This window comes from Harmonia axyridis, chromosome 7 (assembly GCF_914767665.1).
Source record: "Harmonia axyridis chromosome 7, icHarAxyr1.1, whole genome shotgun sequence".
In the NCBI taxonomy this organism is placed as follows: domain Eukaryota; kingdom Metazoa; phylum Arthropoda; class Insecta; order Coleoptera; family Coccinellidae; genus Harmonia; species Harmonia axyridis.
In genome coordinates, this window is record NC_059507.1 from 2,242,433 (window position 1) to 2,268,071 (window position 25,639).

The window sequence follows — 25,639 nt, forward strand, 5'->3', positions numbered from 1 at the left end:
TTATTATGGAATAGTTAGATACACACAGATTTCATGGTTATATTTCATAATTATACACTGTGTTTTGCTCAAAATTTGTCTAATTCCAATCAAAATTCGAACTTTAAATATATAGAACTCAAAAGTATGAATCCTTACATCAAATGTAACATGTATAAAAACTGAGCATAAAATACCTTAAAGATAACTATCTGGACCAAGAATGATTGCTTCACCTGAATCTCGTATTTTTGCCCACATAGATATAATAATTGTTTTGTTCACTCACCGATGGGTTCATTCCTTAATATGAAAGAGCTTCTCGTCATTATTTCCTCCTAGAACTTCGTTGTCATTAATTTTTTCAACTTCACTGTTAGCAATTAACTGGTGATACATCATAAATCTATAACAGAGAACATATTTAGTATCATTAACACCATTTGATTAAATAAATCATGATATCAAAGTTAATTTGTATGAAAAATGTGCATAAAATACCTCAAAAACAACACTGATGGACAAAAATTGTTTGATTCACGTAAATCTAACAATTTTGCAAGTCAGTCTCATAGATTACTTCAATAATTATTCATTTCACCAACAATCATCGATTGGTAGGCGGGGTTTAGGAATTTATTCAATCTGTGATCAAGGGTCTGATTTTAAGCTTTCGCGAGAAGGCTTTGGCACACCAGCAATTCCAGAATTTTCGATGACATAGCACAGAAATTAAACTTCTATTCTGTTCTAGTTACTCTTGATCACAGATTGAATAATTTCCAAAACCCCGCCTACCAATCGATGATTGTTGGTGAAATGAATAATTATTGAAGTAATCTATGAGACTGACTTGCAAAATTGTTAGATTTACGTGAATGGATCGACTTTTGTCCATCAGTGTTGTTTTTGAGGTATTTTATGCTCATTTTTCATTAAAATTGAGTTTGATATCATGAATAATCTTATCAAATGGTGTTGATGATACTAAATATGTTCTCTGTTATAGATTCATGATGTCTCATCGGTCAATTGCTAACAGTGATGATGAAAAAATTAAAGTTAACGAAGCTCTGGGAAAAAATGAATAGAAAATAATAGAAGTTCATAACGTTGAAAAGATGTTCCACATTTAGGAATAAACCCATCGGTGAGTACTGAGAATAATTATTATTGGTAGGAAGTTTGTTCAAGGAAAAAAATTTCTTCCAAATTCTTACTATGCCTAATGTAGATAATTTCGAGAATAATTTCAATTATGGATAAAGGCAAATCTTTTGTGGATCCATTTTTGATGAAATCTGGAATGCCCGAAATTGAAAAATTAATAGTATTTGAAGAAATTTTGTTTGCAGCTCACTGCTATGACTTATCAAGTCATTTTTGAATGTTATTTCCACTCAAATGAAGTTTCTATAAGCAAATTTTAACGACTTCCTCCGCTGACAACTGAAAATTTTTTCAAGAGGACTTGAACCCACCAATAATTCTAGACATTTTATTTGAGTATATTGCGATTTGGTGATTCAATTATTGAAAACATGATTTTAGATTGCAATATGATAATCGATGACATAGCACAAATATTCAACCAAAGTTTTCTATGAATTTACATACTCTTGATCATAGATTCAAGAAATAACAAAACTCCGCATACCAATCGATGATTGTTATTGAACTAAATTATTAGTAGTATATGAGACTGACTCGCAAAATTACGAGATTCACGTGAATCAACCAATTTTTTCCCAGAAAGTTATGTTTGAAGTATTTTATGCCCAGTTTTTATACAAGTACTTCTGATAATATGATTTATTTTATCAAATGCTGTTGATGATACTGAATATGTTTTCTCTTTAAGGTTTATGATGTTTCATCCATCAATTGCTAACTGTGAGGATGAAAAAAAAAGATAACGAAGATCAAAGAAAGAATGAATCGAAGTTTATAGTGATGAAAATAGTCTTCACATTACGGAATAAATCCATCGGTGAGTACTCAGAATGATTGTTATAGGTAGGAAGTACATTCAAGGAAAACAATTCCTTCCAAATTCTATTTATGAGGTAGAAAATTTAAATCATAGAAAGTGGCAAATCTCTTTGTTTCTACCTTATCTTATGAAATCTGGAAATGCCCAAAATTGGTAGTATTTGGGGGTTTCATCTGTTCTGTTCTAACTTAACAAATCATTTTCGAATGCTCTTTCGACTTAAACGAAATAGATTAGAAGAAACAAACGCAATTCAACCACAGTTCTGTATATCTGTTTTTTTTTCGAGGTATATAACTTTAAGTTGGCATTACTATTCAAGATGGCAACCGATTTAACAGCTGTCAAGTGATTTGTTCTGAGCTTAGTTTGGCAAATCATCATGATTAGGCTCTCGCCTAAACAACGCTTGCAAATAGTGCAATTCAATTCGAAAATAATGATTCTGTGCGGAATACGTATCGCGCACTACGTCCATTTTATTTTGTTTAGCGATGAATCGCACTTCTGGTGAATGGCTACGTCAACAAACAAAACTGCCGCATTTGGAGTGAAGCTTATCCTCAAGTGTATGTCGACACACCGTTACACCGTTAAATCCAGAAAAACTGACTGTTTGATGCGCTTTATGGACTGGTGGAATCATTGGTCCGTACTTCTTCAAAAATGATGATGGCCAGAACGTTACAGTCAATGGTGATCGGTATAGAGCCATGATTACTAACTTTTTCATTCCTGAATTGAACAACCATGATGTCCAGGAGCTGTGGTTCCAACAAGACGGCGCAACATGTCACACAGCTCGTGCCACAATCGATTTATTTAAAGACACGTTTGGTGACCGCCTAATTTCACGTTTTGGACCTGTGAATCGGCCTCCAAGATCTTGTGATTTAACACCGCTAGACTACTTTCTGTGGGGCTATGTAGAGTCATTGGTCTATGCGGATAAGCCACAAACCCTTGACCATTTGGAAGACAACATTCGCCGTGTTCTTGCCGATATACGGCCACAAATGTTGGAAAAAGTCATCGAAAATTGGACGTCCAGATTGGACTACATCCGAGCCAGCCGTGGCGGTCATATGCCAGAAATCATATTTAAAATGTAATGCCACAAGATTATCTTGCGGATAAATAAAATTCATGTCAATCGAATAATCCATCGTTGTTTTATTGCAATATAAAGTTCTATAGCTCTGAAAAAGACATCATTTAGTTACTATGGATCACTACCTAAACAGCCGTATTGTAGAATTTTCAATAAAATCCAGTTTGACGTGTAAAAGGATAGGTGTGTAGGGGGTGCCGGTAAACGAAAAAAAAAATCTCGCAACAGTGCGCGATTTATATTTCAAAATGCAATTTCGCGAACATGAATCCGATTCAACGACACCTACTGACGAATTCATGACCGGATATCCGGATTTCCCATTCGAAATGATCGATCCCGCGCATATATATATATATAGGTACAAATCCCGAGGATGAATGTATTTCGTACATGACGAGCCCAACGAAGAAGAAGAAGAAGACGCGTCTGCTGTAAAGTGGCTGGGACGTGTTGGTACATACGTATCTCGGGTCGCGGATCTCGCGGAAATATCAAGAAATATAATATTCAATTTGTCCCCGAGATCCTAGGAAAATATTACATTTAAAGCGCAGCACGATCCGAGGGGGGCGAACGAAGAAAAAGCGCCCCCTATCGGCGCTGACCTGACGGCGACGCTTGACGTGCCCCGCATGGAAAGTCTGCCACTCCAGCCGGTCCTTCTACTTCCGAGATACGTTTATAACCGTCTACACAACTCCTGTCAAAGGGAAATTTCCCCCCCTCCTTCTTTCGTCACCTTTTCACTTATCGATGTCTTCGGGTCAGCTCCGGGAGAGTTCGTTAATATCATTAGAATCTTGCCTTTTCAGATCGAATAGTTCCCCGAACTCTCTCTCGATCCGATTCCAATAACGAATTCTTTTGATCTCGTGTTTTCTATTCATAAGACTTCGCACCTTTAGGAACCCCCCGGTCGGAGTTTCGAAATACTTGGAAACACTTCGCTCTCTGTGTTTCCGCGACCTTTTGACAACCAATATTAGGCGAAGTTATTACTTGGTCATATCGTTTTCTTCCAGAAGAAAGAATTTCGTTGATTTGATATCTTACGTCCAGGAGAGGTGGGAACCTCGGTAAGAGCCTATAAAAGTTTTCAGGATCGTCAATTCTGACACGACTCACCGATTTTCTGTAGACTCCACAATTCAGGGAAATTTGAACTCGAAATTTGGGAAAAATTCAGTAAAAATTGTATGTCTGTACTAGAATCGTTATATCTCCTAAAATATTTGTTACAGACACCTAAAATATACACGTTATTTGAAGATTGAGCTCTGACCTACCACATATCCAGCTTCCAAGTCCGTATCTTGCGTCTAGAAAAAGTGGCAGTCTCGAGAAAATTATCAAATTTTAGTTGAGAATTTCAGTTTATTAGCTATAATTTCTGAAATAATGTACTGATCGCCAAACTGCAAGCATTTTCGTGATCTACATAGTCGAATCTATCGAAGAAATAATACAATATTATTCCCATGGAGGAACTTTTATTTTTTTTTCAATTTTCTAAGGGTTAGGCATTAAAAATTTTACGAAAATTTTTCGACATAAAAATTTTTCAGGTGAGATCGAAATTCGGTTAATCAGTGGATTAGTTTAGTGATGTTGATAATACTATATTTGACACGATAGAATTAAAATATAGAGCAAAACTGATGAATCAGTGAAAAAATTTCGAAAATACATCAATAAATGACTGAGAAATAGATTATTTAAATTCACGTATTTTAGCGCGGAACGTCTTTGGTCTGTGACGTCACGGCACTTGCCTGTGATCGCTACACCATAAATAACGTTTAAATACTTAGCCGCGCCAAGGCTCTCGCGCCGTTTGTAGTTGTACAGTGTAGTTTTAACTCGAGTTTTGTTTTGATGTCACCATAATGGAAGAACGCTTCGTGAAAGGACAAAGTGACAATTTGCCTAAAATAGATATATTCGCAATGATGGAGTTTTTTTCTTCAAATCCATCTTATGTCAGTGCTGAAATAAAAGGAGTTAAACTTTTCAAGTAAGTATCTACTTTTGAGTTTGCTTCATCATGATTCAACTTATAACGATGATTTATTTAAAAAACGTTTCATAAACAGTTTGTAGTTGAGTACTGGTTGTTGAAGTCTATCAATGGCAAAACATATTTATGTGAGGAGTAAAAAGTAAAAAGGGAAAAAAGTAATTTATATGTATGTATATAGTAAGTTATTTCAGCCATCGTATAACGAACAAAACACGACACGAACGGCATAAGTGATTGTACACCAATGAATTCGTAAGCACTCTGCGAATACCAGTCGTCTAGTATGTGACGTCACGACACTTACACGTACTATGAAATTATTCTGCCAAGCGCAACTTCAAAGTCCCATAACTTTTTCATTTCTACAGATATTTCAATGATTCTTCCACATTTTTGTTTCATTTCACTTAAATTTCTAGAATTAATCCTTAACAAAAAAATAAAAACTAGTCCTGGCACTGCTCACCGATTCTTCGCAGAGCTCCCAGTTTTGAGGGAATTTGAACTCGAAATTGAATTTCCCTCTAAAAATCGTTATATCTCCTGAATTATTCCTCACAGACCCCTCAAATAAAAACGTTTTTCAAACTTCAAGTTCCGCTCCAAAACATACTGAGTTTTCGGAAAAAAAACTTGTCATATCTTGAAAGACCGGTTCTTTAAAAATATTCATCAGAACTTTTATCCATTCATGTTATTTTTTTTTTTTTAACGTGTAGCGGTATAACGCCACATGAGATCGCGTAACTACATTAGGGCATATAAAAAGTACCAAGAGGCTGTTGATACGCGTCCTCGATAAACCATCCAACGAAGAATTCAACATTAAACGTTGTCAAATAGCTGAAAACACGATCGTAAATTTCCTGGGAGATAATAAAAGCCATAACAGCGGCATGGATGCACGCTAAGTTGAACGTTGTCCAGATGATATCGAAAAATATTTCAAAATAGAAGTCACAATAATGCCGCCATAACTCTGCCCAGTAATTGCAATGAAAATATTAAGGACCCCATACACCACAATTTATTATTATGCTTGTAAAGTAGGCCGCACCCCGCTGTGTTCCGTAATTTATTAAGCTTTTCAGAAACGTGGCTTTGCGGCCACTTGTGAAAAATACCCCTGAATTATTCCCTGGCTAAACAAATATGTGTAATTTATTTCATTTGCTTCAGCACATCAAGCCCGGCATTGTTCCGTTCTGCTGACATCATTGTGCTGATAATTCGGCCGCTGATGAAGATGCCAAGGATCAGACGAGGTGGCCCGCATCTGGGCAAAATGCATTTGTCAATTTGCTAGGCAGATGTTCGGAGTCAAGAAATATAACCAAAATCAGTAAGTTATTGATAGTTTGGAAGTTTTGTTGCTTACAGTCATTAGGATAAAACAAAACGAAAGAGTGTTTTTTTTAGAGCTATAGAAATCGCAATAAAACAACGATGGATTATTTGATTGACATAAATTTTATTTATCCACAAGAGAATCTTATGGCATTACATTTTAAATATGATTTCTGGCATATGACCGCCACGACTGGCTCAGATGTAGTCCAATCTGGACGTCCAATTTTCGATGACTTTTTCCAACATTTGTGGCCGTATATCGGCAATAACACGGCGAATGTTGTCTTCCAATTTGTCAAGGGTTTGTGGCTTATCCGCATAGACCAATGACTTTACATAGCCCCACAGAAAGTAGTCTAGCGGTTTTAAATCACAAGATCTTGGAGGCCAATTCACAGGTCCAAAACGTGGAATTAGGCGGTCACCAAACGTGTCTTTCAATAAATCGATTGTGGCACGAGCTGTGTGACATGTTGCGCCGTCTTGTTGGAACCACAGCTCCTGGACATCATGGTCGTTCAATTCAGGAATGAAAAAGTTAGTAATCATAGCTCTATACCGATCACCATTGACTGTAACGTTCTGGCCATCATCGTTTTTGAAGAAGTACGGACCAATGATTCCACCAGCCCATAAAGCGCACCAAACAGTCAGTTTTTCTGGATGTAACGGTGTTTCGACATACATTTGAGGATTAGCTTCACTCCAAATGCGGCAGTTTTGTTTGTTGACGTAGCCATTCAACCAGAAGTGCGTTTCATCGCTAAACAAAATAAAATGGAAGTAGTGCGCGATACGTATTCCGCACAGAACCATTATTTTCGAAATAAAATTGCACTATTTGCAAGCGTTGTTCAGGAATGAGTCTATTCATGATGAATTGCCAAACCAAACTGAAAATAAATCACGTAAAAGCTGTTAAATCGGTCTCCATCTTGAACAGTAATGCCAACTTCAAGTTATATACCTCGAAAAAAAACACCCTTTACAACAATTCCATGGAGGAACTTTTATTTTTTTTTTTTAATTTCTAAGGGTTATTTATGGAAAATTTACACAGGGTGTGAATTGGAGGGACAACAAAAAAAGGGAGATTTCATGGATAATTTGAAAAAACACTTATAAATATTGGTCCTCAAACGCTTTGTTTTCTAGATACAGGGTGTTTTTTGTAGTACTACTTTTTGTGATGATTATGCCAGTTTATCGAATAATTATTAATCTTCGTTACATATTGGGTGAATAAGTACCAAAACTCAAAATTAATTTATTCATCACAGTTTACTGACAGGATCTTTAGAATAATTTGGATTTTCCTGAGGATTACTAGAGAATCTTTTGAAATTTTTTCTGGAAATCGGTATCAGATACGACCAAATTTTAAGAAACCAAAAAAAATAAGCAGATCACATGCCGAAAATTTCAAATTGGAATATCTATGACAAATTTCAATTGAATATCCTATGAAGGGAAGATGCTATGAGAAAAAACTTGAAAAGAAAATCAAATTTCAACGCCCTGTATCTCGACAACAATGCGTTTGCGTGCCCATGTTTGTGGAAATTTTTTTCGCAAAATGATCCAAGGAATCTGATATTCTTGGCAGTACCTCCAATTCAGGAACACTCTGTAGAATAATAGTATATTGTGCTGCAAGTGAGTCAAGTCCAACTTTTCACACGAGTTTGGAAGTTTGTTGCACGAGCCTGAAAGGCGAGTGCCGCAAACACACGAGCGAGAAAAGGATTTTCTCCACATGTTGCACACTATACTTTTCCTACAACTGCACAAATTTCAATAATTCAAGTAATGGACTTGATTCAAATCAAAATGACCTTCGTTGAAAGTATGTGCTAATTTATAGCGTTTCCATAGAAACGACTCAAAAGCCCAATTTCATTGGTCTACCAAGCGAGGTGTGGGCAAAGTGCCGTGAGAAATAATATTTCCCACAGTATGAGCAATACATAGTTTTGCAATTGAGTAAGCTATGCAGAATACGCTACTTTTCATAGCAGTTGTGGGAAAAAATATTTCCCAACGCAAAATTTCTCAACAGAACGGCTGTAGTTGGAAATTCGAGCCATTCGAAATCCCAATCCTGATAATGGAGGCAGCGGAATAAAGAGGAAAATAATCCTTCGGCAAATTTGTACCGCAGAGACTGGCGCTGTCGATTCCTGTCCCAATATCCCACGGGTATATTTCCTCGATACCAAAAACTCGCCATCGTGGATAAACCGAGAGATCGGCCGATAATCGTCGAGGGACGAGACAAGAGATGCGTCACTCTCGCAAGAAATCTACAGCGTAAAGGTCGTCATCGCCGGGAGGATTTGACGTATCGCCGATGTTGCCAGGTCTTGGAAATTTACCTTGGAATTGGCGAAATTGAATGCGTTTGGCGAAAAAAATGTTCTTTATGATATTTACGACGTGTCAGGCAGAATTTGACAATTTTTTGAGAAAGAATCCCAGCCATCTGGTACCAAGGGTTGATTGGCTTGGATTACACTGTTTTAGAACCGCAACCAATATAAACTACTATGTAAATAATATTTTAACGTATGTGTATTAAAATATTAAATCAATTTCACGGCATTCATACAATTTTTCAAGTTTGGAAGAATTGTTTGAATGCCGTGAAATTAATTCAATATATAAACTACTATCCTAAAAAAATCATCTGCTAAAATGAGAGCAATATTTTCTTTGAGCAAAGTTTTGTAGAAGACACATGTGATGTTCAGTTTCTATCCTCTGTAAGACACACATAAGACATTATCATCTGCTATGGAAAGTAGCGTACTATTCATAGCTCACTCAAATTCAAAATAATGTATTGCTCACACTGTGAGGAATATTATTCCACAGGGCACTTTGCCCACACCTCGCTTGGTAGACTAAACAAATTGGGCTTTTGAGAAGTCGTTCCTATGGGAACGTAAAAAATCAACAGATACTGTCAACGAAGGTCATTTTGAATTAAATAGGTAAATCACTTGAATTATTCAAATTTGTGCAGTTGTAAAAATAGTATATTGTGCAACAAGTGGCGAAAGTCCAACTTTTCTCGCGAGTGTGGAAAATTGTGGCACGAGCCTTTAGCACGAGAAAAGGACTTTTCCCACAACTGCTATGAAAAGTAGCATATTCTTCATAGCTTACCCAATTTCAAAACTATGTATTGCTCATACTGTGGGAAATATTTCTCACGGCACTTTGCCCACACCTCGCTTGGTAGAGCGATGAAATTGGGCTTTTGAGAAGTTGTTTCTATGATAACGCCAGAAATCAACAGAAACTGTCAACGAAGTCCATTTCAACTTGAATTAGGTACATTACTTGAATTATTTGAATTTGTGCAGTTGTAAAACAGTTTATTGTGCAACACGTGGGGAAAGGAGTGCGAAAAGGACTTTCTCCACATATTGCACACTATACTTTTCCTACAACTACACAAATTTCAATCATTCAAGTAATGGAATTTATTCAAGTCAAAATGGCCTTCGTTGACAGTATGTGCTAATTTATTGCGTTTCCATAGAAACGACTTAAAAGCCCAATTTCATTGGTCTACCAAGCGAGGTGTGGGCAAAGTGCTGTGAGAAATATTATTTCCCACAGTATGAGCAATACATAGTTTTGAAATTGAGTAAGCTATGAAGAATACGCTACTTTTCATAGCAGTTGTAGGAAAAGTATAGTGTGCAACATGTGGAGAAAGTCCTTTTCTCACTCATGAGAAAAGTTGAACTTTTGGTTATTTATGTTATCAAATGGCCATCGATCTAGGATCCTTCAGCCTCAATAAACTATTATGGCACAAAATATTGAAGTATGCCACAATATCTCTTGCTTTTTTTCTCGAAAATGTAAAATTGAAATCTGGTGATTTTATTCGAAATCTGGCAACTTCCGGTACAAAATCTGGTAAAAATGAATTTTTTGAAGCTGGCAACACTTCGTATCGAATTTCCAGTCGGTCTATTGCCGATCAAATAGGCTATCCCCAGTGGCGCACGTTGAGACGCACTCCTCTGATCTCGCGCGCCCGGATTTCATATCGTAAACTCGGAAAAAGTACGTCCCCACGGAGTATAAAACTGACGGGACAGAGATTGCTTTTCGGGCCGTTCCATTTTCTACCACTTTATTTCTTTAATCGACTGAAGTCTCAGCTCTGACGAATGTCGGCGGCGATGCCGCGTCTCGGTTGTCCTGTCATGCTGAATGGCTGAAATAATATCGTTCTTCTGTTCCTTATTCTTTTGCAGTGGCGGCGATAGGTGTCGGCGGTGGTCGAAGGTCTCGACCCCGAGGGGACCTAGGAAAAATGTTGAAAACTATCGTTATCAAGTTTGGTTGTTCATAATTAATTATGTATGCATTAGTTTTATTCCTCTAGAAACTCAAGCAGCGTGCAGATTGCTCTGTCAGAAACATAGAATATTGAATAAAACAAAACGCCAAATTTCAACTTATATTTTGCTAATTTTTTCTTTTTATTTTCTCTGGGTTCTGGTAATGCGTGAATTTTTCAGAACAGAACAGAAATCCCATCAAATTTGTATGAAAAAACCAAAAAGTCGCAAAGCGATAGCTTCAGGCGTTCTGGAGTTATGGACGAAAAAAGATATTCTTCAACTGATGCACTGAAAAACTAAATTGTGTCTTCTTTCGGCCATAACTCCAGAACGCCTGAAGCTATCGTTTTGCGACCTGTTGGTTTTTTCATAAAAATTTGATGGGATTTCTGTTTCTGTCAGCACCTAAAGACACAATTTGGTTTTTCGCAGTGCATCAGTTGAAGAATATCTTCTTTCGGCCATAACTTCAGAACGCCTGAAATTATCGCTTTGCGACCTTCAGATGTTTTCATGAAAATTTGATGGTTTTTCTGTTTCTCTTAAGAAAATCCTATCATTACTTTCGAAATTTCGCAGTAAAATGAACAAAACAATGAACTTCTGACTTAGCGTCCCCTATCGAAAGCAGCAAAAACAAATTAAACATGACTTAATTTGGTCCTCAATCAACAAGATATTATCTTTCAGACGAGATCTAATTTGCTCAAAAATGTTGAGCCAAACTGAAGTTACAGGCGTTTCAATCAGTCAGATTTATCCCTTTCACCTACCCTTATTTGATGTCGTAAAATCGAAAGTGACAATTCAAAAAGATAGAGAATTTTCCAAGGATTACAGTGATGATATTTTTTCTTCAACTTCATATGAAACATTTTCGAGTAAAATTCATTTTTCTACTCGACGGTAGCTATTACGCTCCCTAGCGGTAGAGGTATGAACTTCAAAACAATTTCCAGTGTGTTTTCTTGTAAACTTTAGTGGTAAAATTTTTTATCGCAAGTCTTTACGATGAGTGGATCCTGAGATATAGCCGCTTACCTCGCTTATTTGCTCACCCTGTACATAGAAAACTTCAAAGAACGTGTCGTCTATATCCTGAATCCAGAGAGTCATACAACAAGAACCCTCAATTATATGGTCTGCAGCATAAATTGAAATCGGTTTGTTCATTGAGTTCATTCTTTTCGAACATATAATGAAACGGAAACAATAGTCCCCTATTCTGAGAATGCAAGAATGCGACTGTACAATGACAACCTGACAGATCATTTACCGAACCGAATGAGTTCATTGTGACACCAAGTGATGTGTGACCTTTCACTCTAAATGATCCGCTTTTTATTAACCCTTATCAGGTTGAACGTTCGGAAAGGCCTAACAGGTGTGCCCTTTCATTTCCAATTGTTTCCTAGGTTATCTTTATTGTGTTATTATGTTGCCTTTCATCGGCAACAAAAAAAGACTTAATTGTCGACTGGGGTGGATCGGACTGATGGAATTATGTAATTAGAGGCTCGGATGAGACTCCAATTCCAGTTCGTTTCGGTCAATTTTCATTATGGAAAGGCGCGTTATACTATTTCGTTTATATGCTACTTTGGTAGATGAGGAATGGACTTGTTTACGGGGCTATTATGATATTTGTTACCTTCTTGATTGGCGTTTTTTGGGTCTAAATTTGTCGACATATTCGATCTTCGATGTTGCAGATTTGGAAGCAAACCTGATGTTCTGAAACCAACTTCATTATCCTGAGATCACTGAATAAATGCTGGTGACATGGTCATATTTTTTATTTATTCATTTATTTATTACAGACAAGGAATACAACAGACTATTTAAAGTCTACTACTGCATTCACAAATATCTACATAATTCGAGGTTTTATTACAATATATCAATAATCAAGAGAAGAAAAACGATTCCATTGAATTCAACTCAAAAATGAAAGTTTGAAAGGAATGAAAAAAACAACAATAAGATATAGTATAAAAAATTGAAGAAAACAAGATAAAATAAACATACATACTTATATCCAACTATAGTAATGAAAAGTGATTTTTCAAGGATTTCTTTAATGCACTCGAATTAGCGGAAAATAAATTAAAGTGGTCATTTATGTTATTACACAATTGAGTCATTCTCTGAAGTGGCGAATTCTGGGCGCATCTGGTATTTCGAAACTATTTACAGACATGGGGGAATACTCAGATTACTAATCGACCAACTGCAAGCATTTTCGTGATCTACATAGTCCAATCAATCAATCAAATGGTACAATAGTCCCATGAAGGAACTTTTTTTTTTCAATTTTCAAAGGGTTAGATATGGAAAATTTTCCAGGTGAGATCAAAATTCGGCTGATCAGAGATCGTCAATTCTGGCACCGCTCATCGATTCTTCGTAGATATCACGGTTTTGAGGAAATTTGAACTCGAAATTTGGGAAAAAATTGAATTTGCCTCCAAAAATCGTTATATCTCCTAAATTATTCGTCACAGACTCCTCAAATAAAAACTTTTTTTGATCTGAAACATATTGAGGTTTCAAGTGCGTAGTTTACGTCCAGGAGAAGTTGCGGCCTCGGGAATTTCATCAATTTTTTTTTAGAAAATTTTAGATTTTTACTTATAATTTCTGAAATAATGTACATACCTTATCCTCATCAGTATAAGTGAAATGGTCTCCGTTTTGTCTTTTAAAGACGTCTCCATTTGCAGCCTGCAGTCAAACTCATAATTTCATTTCATAATGTTGTTTTGCTATGAGTACAAATGTATCTTCATGGCCATTTGTAGGGATTGGGTGTTTCCGGGAAATTCCAGATATTCTAGATTCTAGGTATTTCCGTTCTCGAGTTATGGTGTGTACAGATAGACAGAATTGAATTTGATAATGGAGTCTTTATCAGTCAGTTTGAAATCAAAATTCGAAAACTACAAAAATCGTGCCAAATTTCGAAGTGACCTGTTTGACGGAGACATCAAATTAAAGGAAAATCCCGTAATCTAAGTACCCTTTAGTGCCAACATCAACACTTCGAAAGAACGGCCGAATCCAATTCGCTGACAGATCGCTATCTCGCCGGCGTCAGCCGCGTTAAAGACTCGGAAATATAACTCTAACAAGTTTGAAATCGAGAAATGAACTTTGACGATCCGTGTCCGCCTCGACGCTTCCGTATCCCACTCTTTAATCTCTCTCTCTCCCCCCACCCCTAATCGATCTTATCAATTCTGCTCGATGGACGCGCGGATATATAAATTTGGGGGCATTACGGGTCGAAACTTAAGTAACAGAAGTAAATCTAAATGTGGGATCGTAAACTTCAAGCGGGATCTTTCCGAACGACAAATGTCCACTCGACTGGGTGATTGTCTTTAATCCTTCTTGTCGTTCGACAAATCCATTCGCAGTTTCGAATCTGCCGGTATCCTGGAGGGATCGAACCCCCCCTAGAATTTTATCAGGGCCGTATCGCGAAAAAATTGCCATCTGAAAATTTCACTACTCGCTTCGAAAAGTTCATGAGCAAAAGTGAAATTTCCAAAATTTCCATTCTTGGTGTTCTGTTAGTTGATGATATGGATATTTGAATTTGGTAGAGTTGGGTATTTGGTTTGGAATAAGTACAAGGTGTCCCAAATTCGATGCTCACTGAAAGCATCTGCGAGAACTATACAACTTGGAGAAAAAAATCTTCAAGGACCCCAATATCTTTCTTGGAAATTATATGATATCAAAGCAGATCAAAGACATCTTGATTCGTTCTCTATTGTTACCAGGCGTTTCTGAAAATGACTGTTTTAAATTTTCAAAAACGCTAATCGATTTTTTACTGCTTTTATGATTTATAATGATACCCATTACAGATTATAACGGGTGTTTTTTTTCGAGGTATATAACTTCAAGTTGGCATTACTAATCAAGATGGCGACCGATTCAACAGCTGTTAAGTGATTTATTCCCATTTTTGTTTGGCAATTCATCATGAATAGAGTCACGTCTGAACAACGCTTGCCAATAGTGCAATTTCATTTCGAAAATAATGGTTCTGTGCGGTATACGTATCGCGCACTACGTCCATTTCAATTTGTTTAGGGATGAAGCGCACTTCTGGTTGAATGGCTACATCAACAAACAAAACTGCCGAATTTTGAGTGAAGCTAATCCTCAAGTGTATGTCGAAACACCGTTAAATCCAGAAAAACTGACTGTTTGGTGCGCTTTATGGGCGGGTGGAATCATTGGTCCGTACTTCTTCAAAAACGATGATGGCCAGAACGTTACAATCAATGGTGATCGGTAAAGAGCCATGATCACTAACTTTTTCATTCCTGAATTGAACAACCATGATGTCCAGGAGCTATGATTCTAACAAGATGGCGCAACATGTCACACAGCTCGTGCCACAATCGATTTATTGAACGACACGTTTAGTAACCGCCTAATTTCACGTTTTGGACCTGTCAATTGGCCTCCAAGATCTTGTGATTCAGCACCGCTAGACTACTTTCTGTGGGGCTATGTAGAGTCATTGGTCTATGCGGATAAGCCACAAACCCTTGACCATTTGGAATACAACATTCGTCGTGTTATTGCCGATATACGGCCACAAATGTTGGAAAAAGTCATCGAAAATTGGACGTCCAGATTGGACTACATCCGAGCCAGCCGTGGCGGTAATATGCCAGAAATCATATTTAACGTGTGATGCCACAATACTTTCTTATTTCAAATGGCACACCCAGTATATTACTGCATCATTGGATAGCTATCTTGATGACAATTCCAGCAATATGCCATGCCTTGGGTAGAAACTCAACAGTTCTTTAGTTAATTGGATACTTATAAAAAAATGTTGGCGGCGAGGACTCCGCCATTCTTTAAATATTTCTGCAGAAAAAGTTTGTTTCAGAAAAATCTTAATCTTTTTCGATTCTGCAGAAACGTAGTATTATAAATCTGTTCGCGGTTTGGACGAAAAATGTACAGGGTGTTTAACAGAAGATCATGAACTTGGACAGCTCAAATTCATCGAAACTCAGGATTTTCAGAGTAGCACCTATCCTTTTTATTATTTCACTATATTCTACGTATAAAAGCAGTGCGGGTTACTTAAGCAAACCTTATACTTAAAATGAATACTTTAAGAGTTATCGAGGAACTTTTAATGAGCAAAATCTGTGTTGAGTAGTCTGTGACTTCGGGACAACATAAAAAGAAACTAAAATTCGAGGTTCCGATAACTAAATATGACATTTCAAGAAAGTGTTCACAACACAACATTAAGAAATTGCATAGTTTTCAAGGTGGATACAGATGGCATCTCCGTTTCGTCATCAATGACGTCATGCCATTGCTAAAACAAATAGATTATGGCTCACAAGGGCTAAAATTTCACGTATATGTTTTTTATACTCCGATCCTCTTAGGCCTCTGCGAGAATATTTGAACTTGTAGGATTCAGTAGGAATGGTTGTGTTCTGTGCAGGCTGTACTAGACCGAAAAATTTCACTACCTTCCCGGGGCTCGTACCCCGACCTTCCGCTCAGCAGTTCTCGGCCCTCGCCCTGAATATTTCGAGAAGCCTCTAATTTCGGCTCTTATCCTCTCAGAAATCGAAAGTTTATCAATTGACCGACTTCAAAGGCACCGAAAGAACCCAACCAAGCGTTTATTCATTCTTGTCGTTCGTCCGAATTGAAAATTATCGGAATTACCGCCCGGCCCGATGGCGTTAGCGATCTCGGCCACCCTCCCCGATGAAGAAACTTCGGCCGGGGTAGTTTGGAACGGGATTTGCCAAAGAAAATAGCATCGGGCGCGCCCGTGTCTGGTGTAAAATGGACCGGCTCGGGAGGCATAAGCCGGCCAATGATCAATCCAATCCAATTTCAATTAAGTTAGATTACCCGCTATCCAATCAGTGGTGTGTGCAACAACAAGCAGCCAGACGTTTCTTAATGTACCGGGCTTACGGGGGCGCAGTGGTCGAAACCTGGGGTATATCGGAGTTCCTGCTGATGCCATTATGGGATTTTATAGCCGCTGGGTTTCGTCATGTCGGCCAGGGCTGTGATGGCGGAGATGGGAGGTTTGGATGCTGGACTGATAGCAGAGGTCGATGGAATGTGGAACGAAAAATAGGTGCTGGAAATTGAACTATTGATTTTGCAGGTGCATCTAACGGGTTTCTTTTTTCGAGGTATATAACTTCAAGTTGGCATTACTGTTCGAGATGGCGACCGATTTAACAGCTGTTAAGTGATATATTCTCAGTTTGGTTTGGCAATTCATCATGAATAGGCTCACGCTTGAACAACGCTTGCAAATAATGCAATTTTATTTCGAAAATAATGGTTCTGTGCGGAATAGGTATCGCGCACTACGCCCATTTTATTTTGCTTAGCGATGAAGCGCACTTCTGGTTGAATGGCTACGTCAACAAATAAAACTGCCGCATTTGGAGTGAAGCTAATCAAGTGTATGTCGAAACACCGTTACATCCAGAAAAACTGACTGTTTGGTGCGCTTTATGGGCTGGAGGAATCATTGGTCCGTATTTCTTCAAAAACGATGATGTCCAGAAAGATACAGTCAATGGTGATCGGTATAGAGCCATGATTGCTAATTTTTTCATTCCTGAATTGAACAACCATGATGTCAAGGAGCTGTGGTTCCAACAAGACGGCGCAACATGTCACACAGCTTGTGCCACAATAGATTTATTGAAAGACACGTTTGGTGACCGGCTAATTTCACGTTTTGGACCTGTGAATTGGCCTCCAAGATCTTGTGATTTAACCCCGCTAGACTACTTTCTGTGGGGCTATGTAAAGTCATTGGTTTTATGCGGATAAGCCACAAACCCTTGACCATTTGGAAGACAACATTCGCCGTGTTATTGCCGATATACGGCCACATATGGAAAAAGTAATCGAAAATTGGACGTCCAGAGTGAAATTCATGTCAATCGAATAATCCATCGTTAGTTTTATTGCAATTGATTGTTTTAAAGCTCTAAAAGAAACACCCTTTATTTCTATAACATGTTTTCAGCTTTTGTAATAATTTTCTGTTCTGCTATTGAGACAATTGCATAAATCCACAAGAAATAGACAACAGTCCTTATGAAAAATTCAGGAGAATCAATATACAGCGCTGCACTTGAATATACGAGTGATTCTTACCAAAAAGAAACAAGTTCCACTTCTACAATTCTACCTGTAAAATAAGACATAATCCAACTCCCCGAAGCAAATATTTGAGATCGCTCTGAAAGTAACGAGTAACCAGCTCCAACTCACGGAATTGTGAAAATTTAAAACGTCTTTCCAGCGGAAAGAATCATTGGCGTCCGCTTAGCCGAAGCCTCGAGTTCTTAAAATCTCGGATATGAAAAAATTCATCCCTACACCGAAATTAATTGCAGGAAGCTAAATATAGTGCACCTACACAGTTTATGAAAGAACTGGATTTATTCAGAAGTGGGGTTTTAAATTATAACCTCTAACAAAAATGCAGAAGGAAAAAAATCTCGTTCATCGAGACAATATTCCTCATCACAATACGATGAAAACCATGTTCCAATTGAAGGAATTTCACTTTTAACTACTTGATCACCCTGATTATTCTCCAAATCTGGGCCCAGTGACTACTGAACTAAATTGACATCCTCGTTATTGAAAGGAGAAGAAAAAACACTCTGGCGGAATCTTCCTGGGTTGAATCATTTCGAAAAGTTGCTTAGAAAGTTTGATACTGCAAGATCTGAGATGTATCTGGATCTTAGCAAGGAAATGCTACACTTCCCCACTGGATTTATGACAGGAAGCCTCAGAAAGCACCTCATGAGAATGTGTCTAGGTAAACAACAAGTGCAGATTCTGCAGGGAGGAGGAAACTATTATGAATCACCTGGTGATGGAATCCCTCGTCAGTGCTAGCTTAGACAAAAATGCTTTGGACAAGAGGCTTGTAGAAGTGAGGAAGTAACCTCCTTGAAACCATCCCAGACACAGGAGTTCATTAGAGCTCTCTGTAACTAGAAGGCGAGTATATCATTAATCTGCAAAATTTGAAGGTCCCTGGAATCATACATCTATAGGATCTCTGCTGACATGAGAGTGTTGTTATACCAAAAAGCTACTAGCCTGAGGACATAAAGTGACTCTACTACTACATTGTGGTATTGATTGATTGAGCTGATGATTTCGCGTAAATAGCATCAAAGTTAACACCTGTTAGCTCTGAACCTTTCTGTCAGCTTGGAAAAAACCAATATAAGGCAATGGTCCAACAATGGGAGTTGGAGAAAAGGAAACACTCTTGGTCCTGCTCAGACGAAGAAATTCGTGGTTCTTTCACCAATTTAAACCAGAAAGCTCTCGAAAATAATGGTTCTGTGCGGAATACGTCCATTTTATCGTCGACAAAATCCAAAACCCTTGACCATTTGGAAGACAATATTCGCCGTGTTATTGCCGATATACGGCCACAAATGTTGGAAAAAGTCATCGAAAATTGGACGTCCAGATTGGACTACATCCGAGCCAGCCGTGGCGGTCATATGCCAGAAATCATATTTAAAATGTAATGCCACAAGATTATCTTGCGGATAAATAAAATGCATGTCAATCGAATAATCCATCGTTGTTTTATTGCAATTTAAAGTTCTATAGCTCTAAAAAAACACCTTCTACTTGGCTTGATGAATCCCTATTAGTAAGCTGTGATTAATAAATTGATTATTTGGTTAAGTACTTATTTACCCAATATGTAGCAAAGCTTAATGAAGATCCGATAAACAATCACAAAATGTAGGACTACAAGAAACTCCCTGTATACTGTAGAGGTGGTCTTGACGCATGAATGCGAACACTCACAAGCTCCCCACTCCACGTCATTCCTTTTTTTTCACGCTGTGAATTGAATGCGTAATCGAATTTTTCAAGTCTACAAAAACATTCCCTCCTTGTTCAATATCTTCTAAAAACATTGCGCAATATCGAAGCATAACGGCAGATGACGCACCCCTTATATTTATAACTCTAAGTATGTCTGTTGTCTGGAATAAATTTTTCACTCGCGCGTTCCACGAGATTTATAAATACTGAAAAATAATTTTCGTCGTAATAAGTAAGAAATATACCGTAGCGTAAATAACCCCTATACATTATCATTCCGCTCTCGTGAGAGTAAAAGTATACATTCAAAACACCTGTACCCCGCCGTTTCACCGTCGGATATTGCCCTGAAGGAATTCACTAAGACCTAGGAGGCACCGGAAAACCTTCTCGGATCCGCGCATAACATGTCTTGTCTATCTCGATGTCATAATATTTCTCCCGAATTCGCGCCACCACTCTCTGGATATTTGACTCTAGAATGCATTATTGCGTATTTTGTTATTCCACACGATCCTGTTTGCTGCCGACTGTTTTCGATAGAGGGATGAATTTTACCGTTTCCTAGGTTCTAAAAGCCGGGAGGGCTTCGACTAAGCCGACGACAATGATTCTTCCTGCTGGAAATGCGCGACTCGAAGACGTTTCCAATTTTTATAATTTCGGTCAGAAGTTGTTTCCATAGCGATGTCTGGTAGGTTGGTTGTGTTTTATTGGGTCCTAGAATATCGAAGGTATCCTTGGAAGTATAGTGATCACTTTGGGATGGAAGAGATATTTGATCTTCAGACCATGCAACTTTGGTTTCGGGTCTGCCTGTGTGTCAACTCCTTTATGCAACTGCCTTATATCTTTTTTTTTTTTAGAGCTATAGAACTTTGAATTGTAATAAAACAACTATGGATTATTCGATTGACATGAATTTTATTTATCCGCAAGATAATCTTGTGGCATTACATTTTAAATATGATTTCTGGCATATGACCGCCACGGCTGGCTCGGATGTAGTCCAATCTGGACGTCCAATTTTCGATGACTTTTTCCAACATTTGTGGCCGTATATCGGCAATAACACGGCGAATGTTGTCTTCCAAATGGTCAAGGGTTTGTGGCTTATCCGCATAGACCAATGACTTCACATAGCCCCACAGAAAGTAGTCTAGCGGTGTTGAATCACAAGATCTTGGAGGCCAATTCACAGGTCCAAAACGTGAAATTAGGCGGTCACCAAACGTGTCTTTCAATAAATCGATTGTGGCACGAGCTGTGTGACATGTTGAGCCGTCTTGTTGGAACCACAGCTCCTGGACATCATGGTTGTTCAATTCAGTAATGAAAAAGTCATGGCTCTATACCGATCAACATTGACTGTAACGTTCTGGCCATCATCGTTTTTGAAGAAGCACGGACCAATGATTCCACCAGCCCATAAAGCGCACAAAACAGTCAGTTTTTCTGGATGTAACGGTGTTTCCACATACACTTGAGGATTAGCTTCACTCAAAATGTGGCAGTTTTGTTTGTTGACGTAGCCATTCAACCAGAAGTGCGCTTCACCGCTAAACAAAATAAAATGAACGTAGTGCGCGATACGTATTCCTCATAGAACCATTATTTTCGAAATGAAATTGCACTATTTGCAAGCGTTGTTCAGGCAAGAGTCTATTCATGATGAATTGCCAAACCAAACTGAAAATAAATCACTTGACAGCTGATAAATTGGTCGCCATTTTGAACAGTTATGCCAACTTAAAGTTATATACCTAAAAAAAAACACCCTTTAGTTTGTCATTTTAACCAACTACTTGACTTGAAAATCAAGCTCATACTTGAGCTTGACTTGACTTGATTTTAGATATTTATTGCTTGACTTAATATCAAGCTACTTGATATTACTTCAGCTTGATATGCACGCGTCGCACGGCATATATTTCTGCAATCTCGTGCGCACTTAGACTAAATAAGGGGATTCCTCAAGCGCCGAGAGACTGAAGCATTCGCCAGTGTGACTTTATCAGTAGTTTTCTCACATTTCTATGAAATCTATTGGCAGATTTTGGTAGTTTCAAAAATATCTTTCCAAACTTGACCAAAATGGCCAAGGATTTTTTATCAACGCCAGAGCTGCTGTTACAAGTTACAAAAACTCGCAATAGGTTAAGCGACAAATCTATAAGATGCCTCATGTGTCTTAGATCCTGGATGGAAAATTATGAAATCAAATAGAGGCTGGAGGTTTCTCAATATTAGGAAACTTTATTTTTTATTATTTCTCATTCTGTTATGATTTATAGTGATTTGATTTATGCTGCTAACCATTGTTGTCGATGGAGCAAAGAGCGAATAACACAAGTTATCTCAAAAACAAGTTAGTTATGTGCAAGTACAAAGCCTTTCCAAGAAAGAACCTTTCCAAAACCGAATTTTTTTCCGAGGATTAACGATAAGTAATGGTCCTGCCCGAGAAAATCTCAATTTCTGAAACTTCTTAATCAACCGTCGCAATAAAATGGCTGCCAACTCGTTCCTAACATCCGTTCGTTCATTTCCAGAAATGGAAGAATTCAAAAGGTCTGACGTTCGTCCCACTAGACACGGAAGTTATAATGAAAACCGAAAAGCAAGAAATAGCGATCTCTCCACTCCGTAATCTATGTTCAACCATTTATTTCCAAAGCGAATAAACGTCAAGTTGTGTTCGCATGCTTCGATATCTTCTTGTCACCCCTTTCCGAAGAGAAATATATATGTATTAAGGATACTGATCTAACAAATCTATGTGACATGATGGCTTGTATCAAGAAGCGAACACTATAAATTCATCTGTTTCCCCCTCGTGTATTTCTATCCTCCAGATATACGGATTCTCATGTGATTTATATAAAGACATACATATATATTCCTTCCTTGGGGTGAACCACAGAATTGTTTACATATCGGGAAATTCGCGCTGTGATTATCGATGTAATCTCCAGTTTGATTTATTGCTAGTGTTATGGTTTTGATCGTTTCACGATGAGTGTCGAATAGAATCGCCAATCGCCAAGGCTCTCGAGCCGTTTGTAGTTGTACAGTGTAGTTTTAACTCGAGTTTTGTTTGTATGTCACCAAAATGGAAGAAGGCTTCGTGAAAGGACAAAGTGACAATTTGCCTAGAATAGATATATTCGCAGTGATGGAGTTTTTTTCTTCAAATCCATCTTATGTCAGTGCAGAAATAAAAGGAGTTAAACTTTTCAAGTAAGTATCTACTTTTGAGTTTGCTTCATCATGGTTCAACTTATAACGATGATTTATTTAAAAAACGTTTCATAAACAGTTTGTAGTTGAGTACTGGTTGTTGAAGTCTATCAATGGCAAAACATATTTATGTGAGGAGTAAAAAGTAAAAAGAGAAAAAAGTAATTTATATGTATGTATATAGTAAGTTATTTCAGCCATCGTGTAACGAACAAAACACGACAGGAACGGCACAAGTGATTGTACACCAATGAATTCGTAAGCACTCTGCGAATACCAGTCGTCTAGTATGTGACGTCACGCCACTTACACGTACTATGAAATTATTCTTCCAAGCGCAACTTCAAAGTCCCATAACTTTTTCATTTCTAGAGATATTCCAATGATTCTTTCCTATTTATGTTTCATTTTACTTAAATTTTTAGAATTAATCCTTAACAAAAACATGAAAACTAGTCCATTGTGGAAAAAGGATGCTCATCATCTATGCAATGTGTTGGCAGAATTGCTTATTTTCAGTAAAATCCATTCGATGTTTGTTAAATCTTATTTCGAATGACGTCCGTCAAGTTTGTTCAAATAACAATCATGTCTACGCTATATGAACAACACAAGAATTCGCAGATATGACTTCTGTGGAAATATTCGCGCAGTATAGAACATGCGAACTTTAAATGTATCCACTACGGCCCTGTACATTTATTCCATTTCTCGCAACATGAATCAGGTGCAAGTAATTTCGCGAACTACTCATTACGTGCTGTGAAGTGAAAATTATTATAACAATCTGCGGGTGTAAAAATGCCCTTCCTGCATTTATAAAAGCTCCGGTTTTCCCTTTTTGGCTATTCCAACCGAGTCTCACACAGTGAAATTATAAAGTAATTTACAACAATAGTGTCGAGCGACGGGAGTCTGGAAAACATATGAATATAAAGGTTTTCAAAAAGTTCACGAAACTCGATCTTCCAAATTTATGCGCATCTCTTATTTTCTGTGTTTATGGCAGATAAGGCGAGAAAAGGAACATTTTGAAGAGTTTTCTAATGGAAATGATAAAATTTAAAATAGGTTATAACGGTAACACTGTAATACATTTTGACATTTCTTATGTCATTTGTGTTCAATAGGTCATAACCTTGAATTCATGCAACAACGTTTAGAGATTGTTGAATTGTTTTATCAAAATCAAAGCGCATTTTTGAATGATGAAAGAAAACTTTTTATCAAATTACAAAAAAACAAAGAAAAGATCAGTTAGATAGAGAACTCAACAATCAACGAATGGATATGAAAAAAAACTCTCCACTGACGAGGACTAAAACTCCGATGAAAGCTTGTTGATTAATTAATCCATTGCTCAGAGTAATAAACATAAAGGCAGCATTTTCAGTAGGCGAATTTTGTTCCCAACATGAACTATTAAATTTGACGTGAAAAGCGCGGAAATGAAAACATATAAATGATACGATATTCCATTCAATTCGCGAGTTTCTCCAAACGCACTTCTTATGTCGCGTAGTGAATTAATGTTTCATATCAACTCAAAATGTATTGAAATAAATACCTAAATATATCTGAAATTCAGAAAACAAAATTCAAGCACGCCAAACGACGTGAAACAATCGATGACACTAGGAGAGCAAAAGTTGCCAAACATTGGATTTCAGCAGGTAGATACAGAAAATAATAAATATTCTGCTCATTGTGAATTGGACAATTAGGAAGAATATCGGATTCCAAATATTCAAATTCGCATATTTAATGGAGAATCACTCAACTAAATATATTTCATTCAATATAATATACATTCATAACGATATTGTAAAATTGTGGATTTGAAAATATGTCACAATCCGACAACTTTATCTAACCATGTTGGGGACATGTAAAAATTGTGTATATTTCTTATATGTCTTTACCTCTATGAGTTCACCCATGTGCATGATATTAAAGTAAATATAATCCACTATGACAATTTTTTTCAGTATTTTCTTGAAACTTTGAAAACTATCAGGACTAACGCAACAATTTTAGGAATGGAAACCTTAATCATATCTGAGAAATAAAATGGAGAAAAATTGAAATTTTCACAAAACTTTGATTGACCGAACGTCATGATGAAATTTTTGTGAAAGGTCTACTAAAGCGATATCGATAACAAAAAAAATTGTTTATTCACTCATCAATATTATCGGCCCCGTTTCTTGAAGCTGGGAGATCAGGATAAATGAAGTGAAAATTGTTTTTGTTCATTGAAATCTGAACGTGAAATGAAAAAACTCCGAACTGGAAGTTTATGCTCGAAAATATTCGTACCAAACTTCCCGTCGAAGTTTCATACTTTCGAAGTTCGCAGGGCTCTAGTCGGGCGATGATAATCGGATAGTTGAAAACTGTTTGTTAGCGATGCATTTATTCGAAAACAATTCGAAGAATTATCGGAATAAAAGAGTTGGAGAAGTTCCGCCTCTTTCCATTGGGTGTATTATTTTTGAGCGATTTATCGTGTAGTCAATTTTCAATTAATCATTTTGGCTTCGTTTCCCTTATGAATCGAAGTTAATATCAATTCTATCCGTTCATCCGGCTGGCCACGATTTACAGGGTGTCCCAAAATTCAATATTACTTGAGAATTGTAGTCGTTTTTTGCAAGTTTTTT

General features: G+C 37.3%; 1 protein-coding gene and 1 long non-coding RNA gene across 2 annotated transcripts in view; one reads left to right on the forward strand and one right to left on the reverse strand.

Annotated features, from left to right (window-relative positions):
* LOC123684186 overlaps nucleotides 1-25,639 on the reverse strand; it is a 269,382-nt gene that overhangs the window by 113,007 nt on the left and 130,736 nt on the right. The window lies entirely within an intron of this gene.
* LOC123684188 lies at nucleotides 1,029-22,559 on the forward strand. Its single transcript, XR_006748114.1, has 5 exons — nucleotides 1,029-1,129; nucleotides 1,841-1,969; nucleotides 6,286-6,448; nucleotides 6,809-6,810; nucleotides 22,289-22,559. It is a non-coding gene; the product is annotated as an uncharacterized LOC123684188 (long non-coding RNA).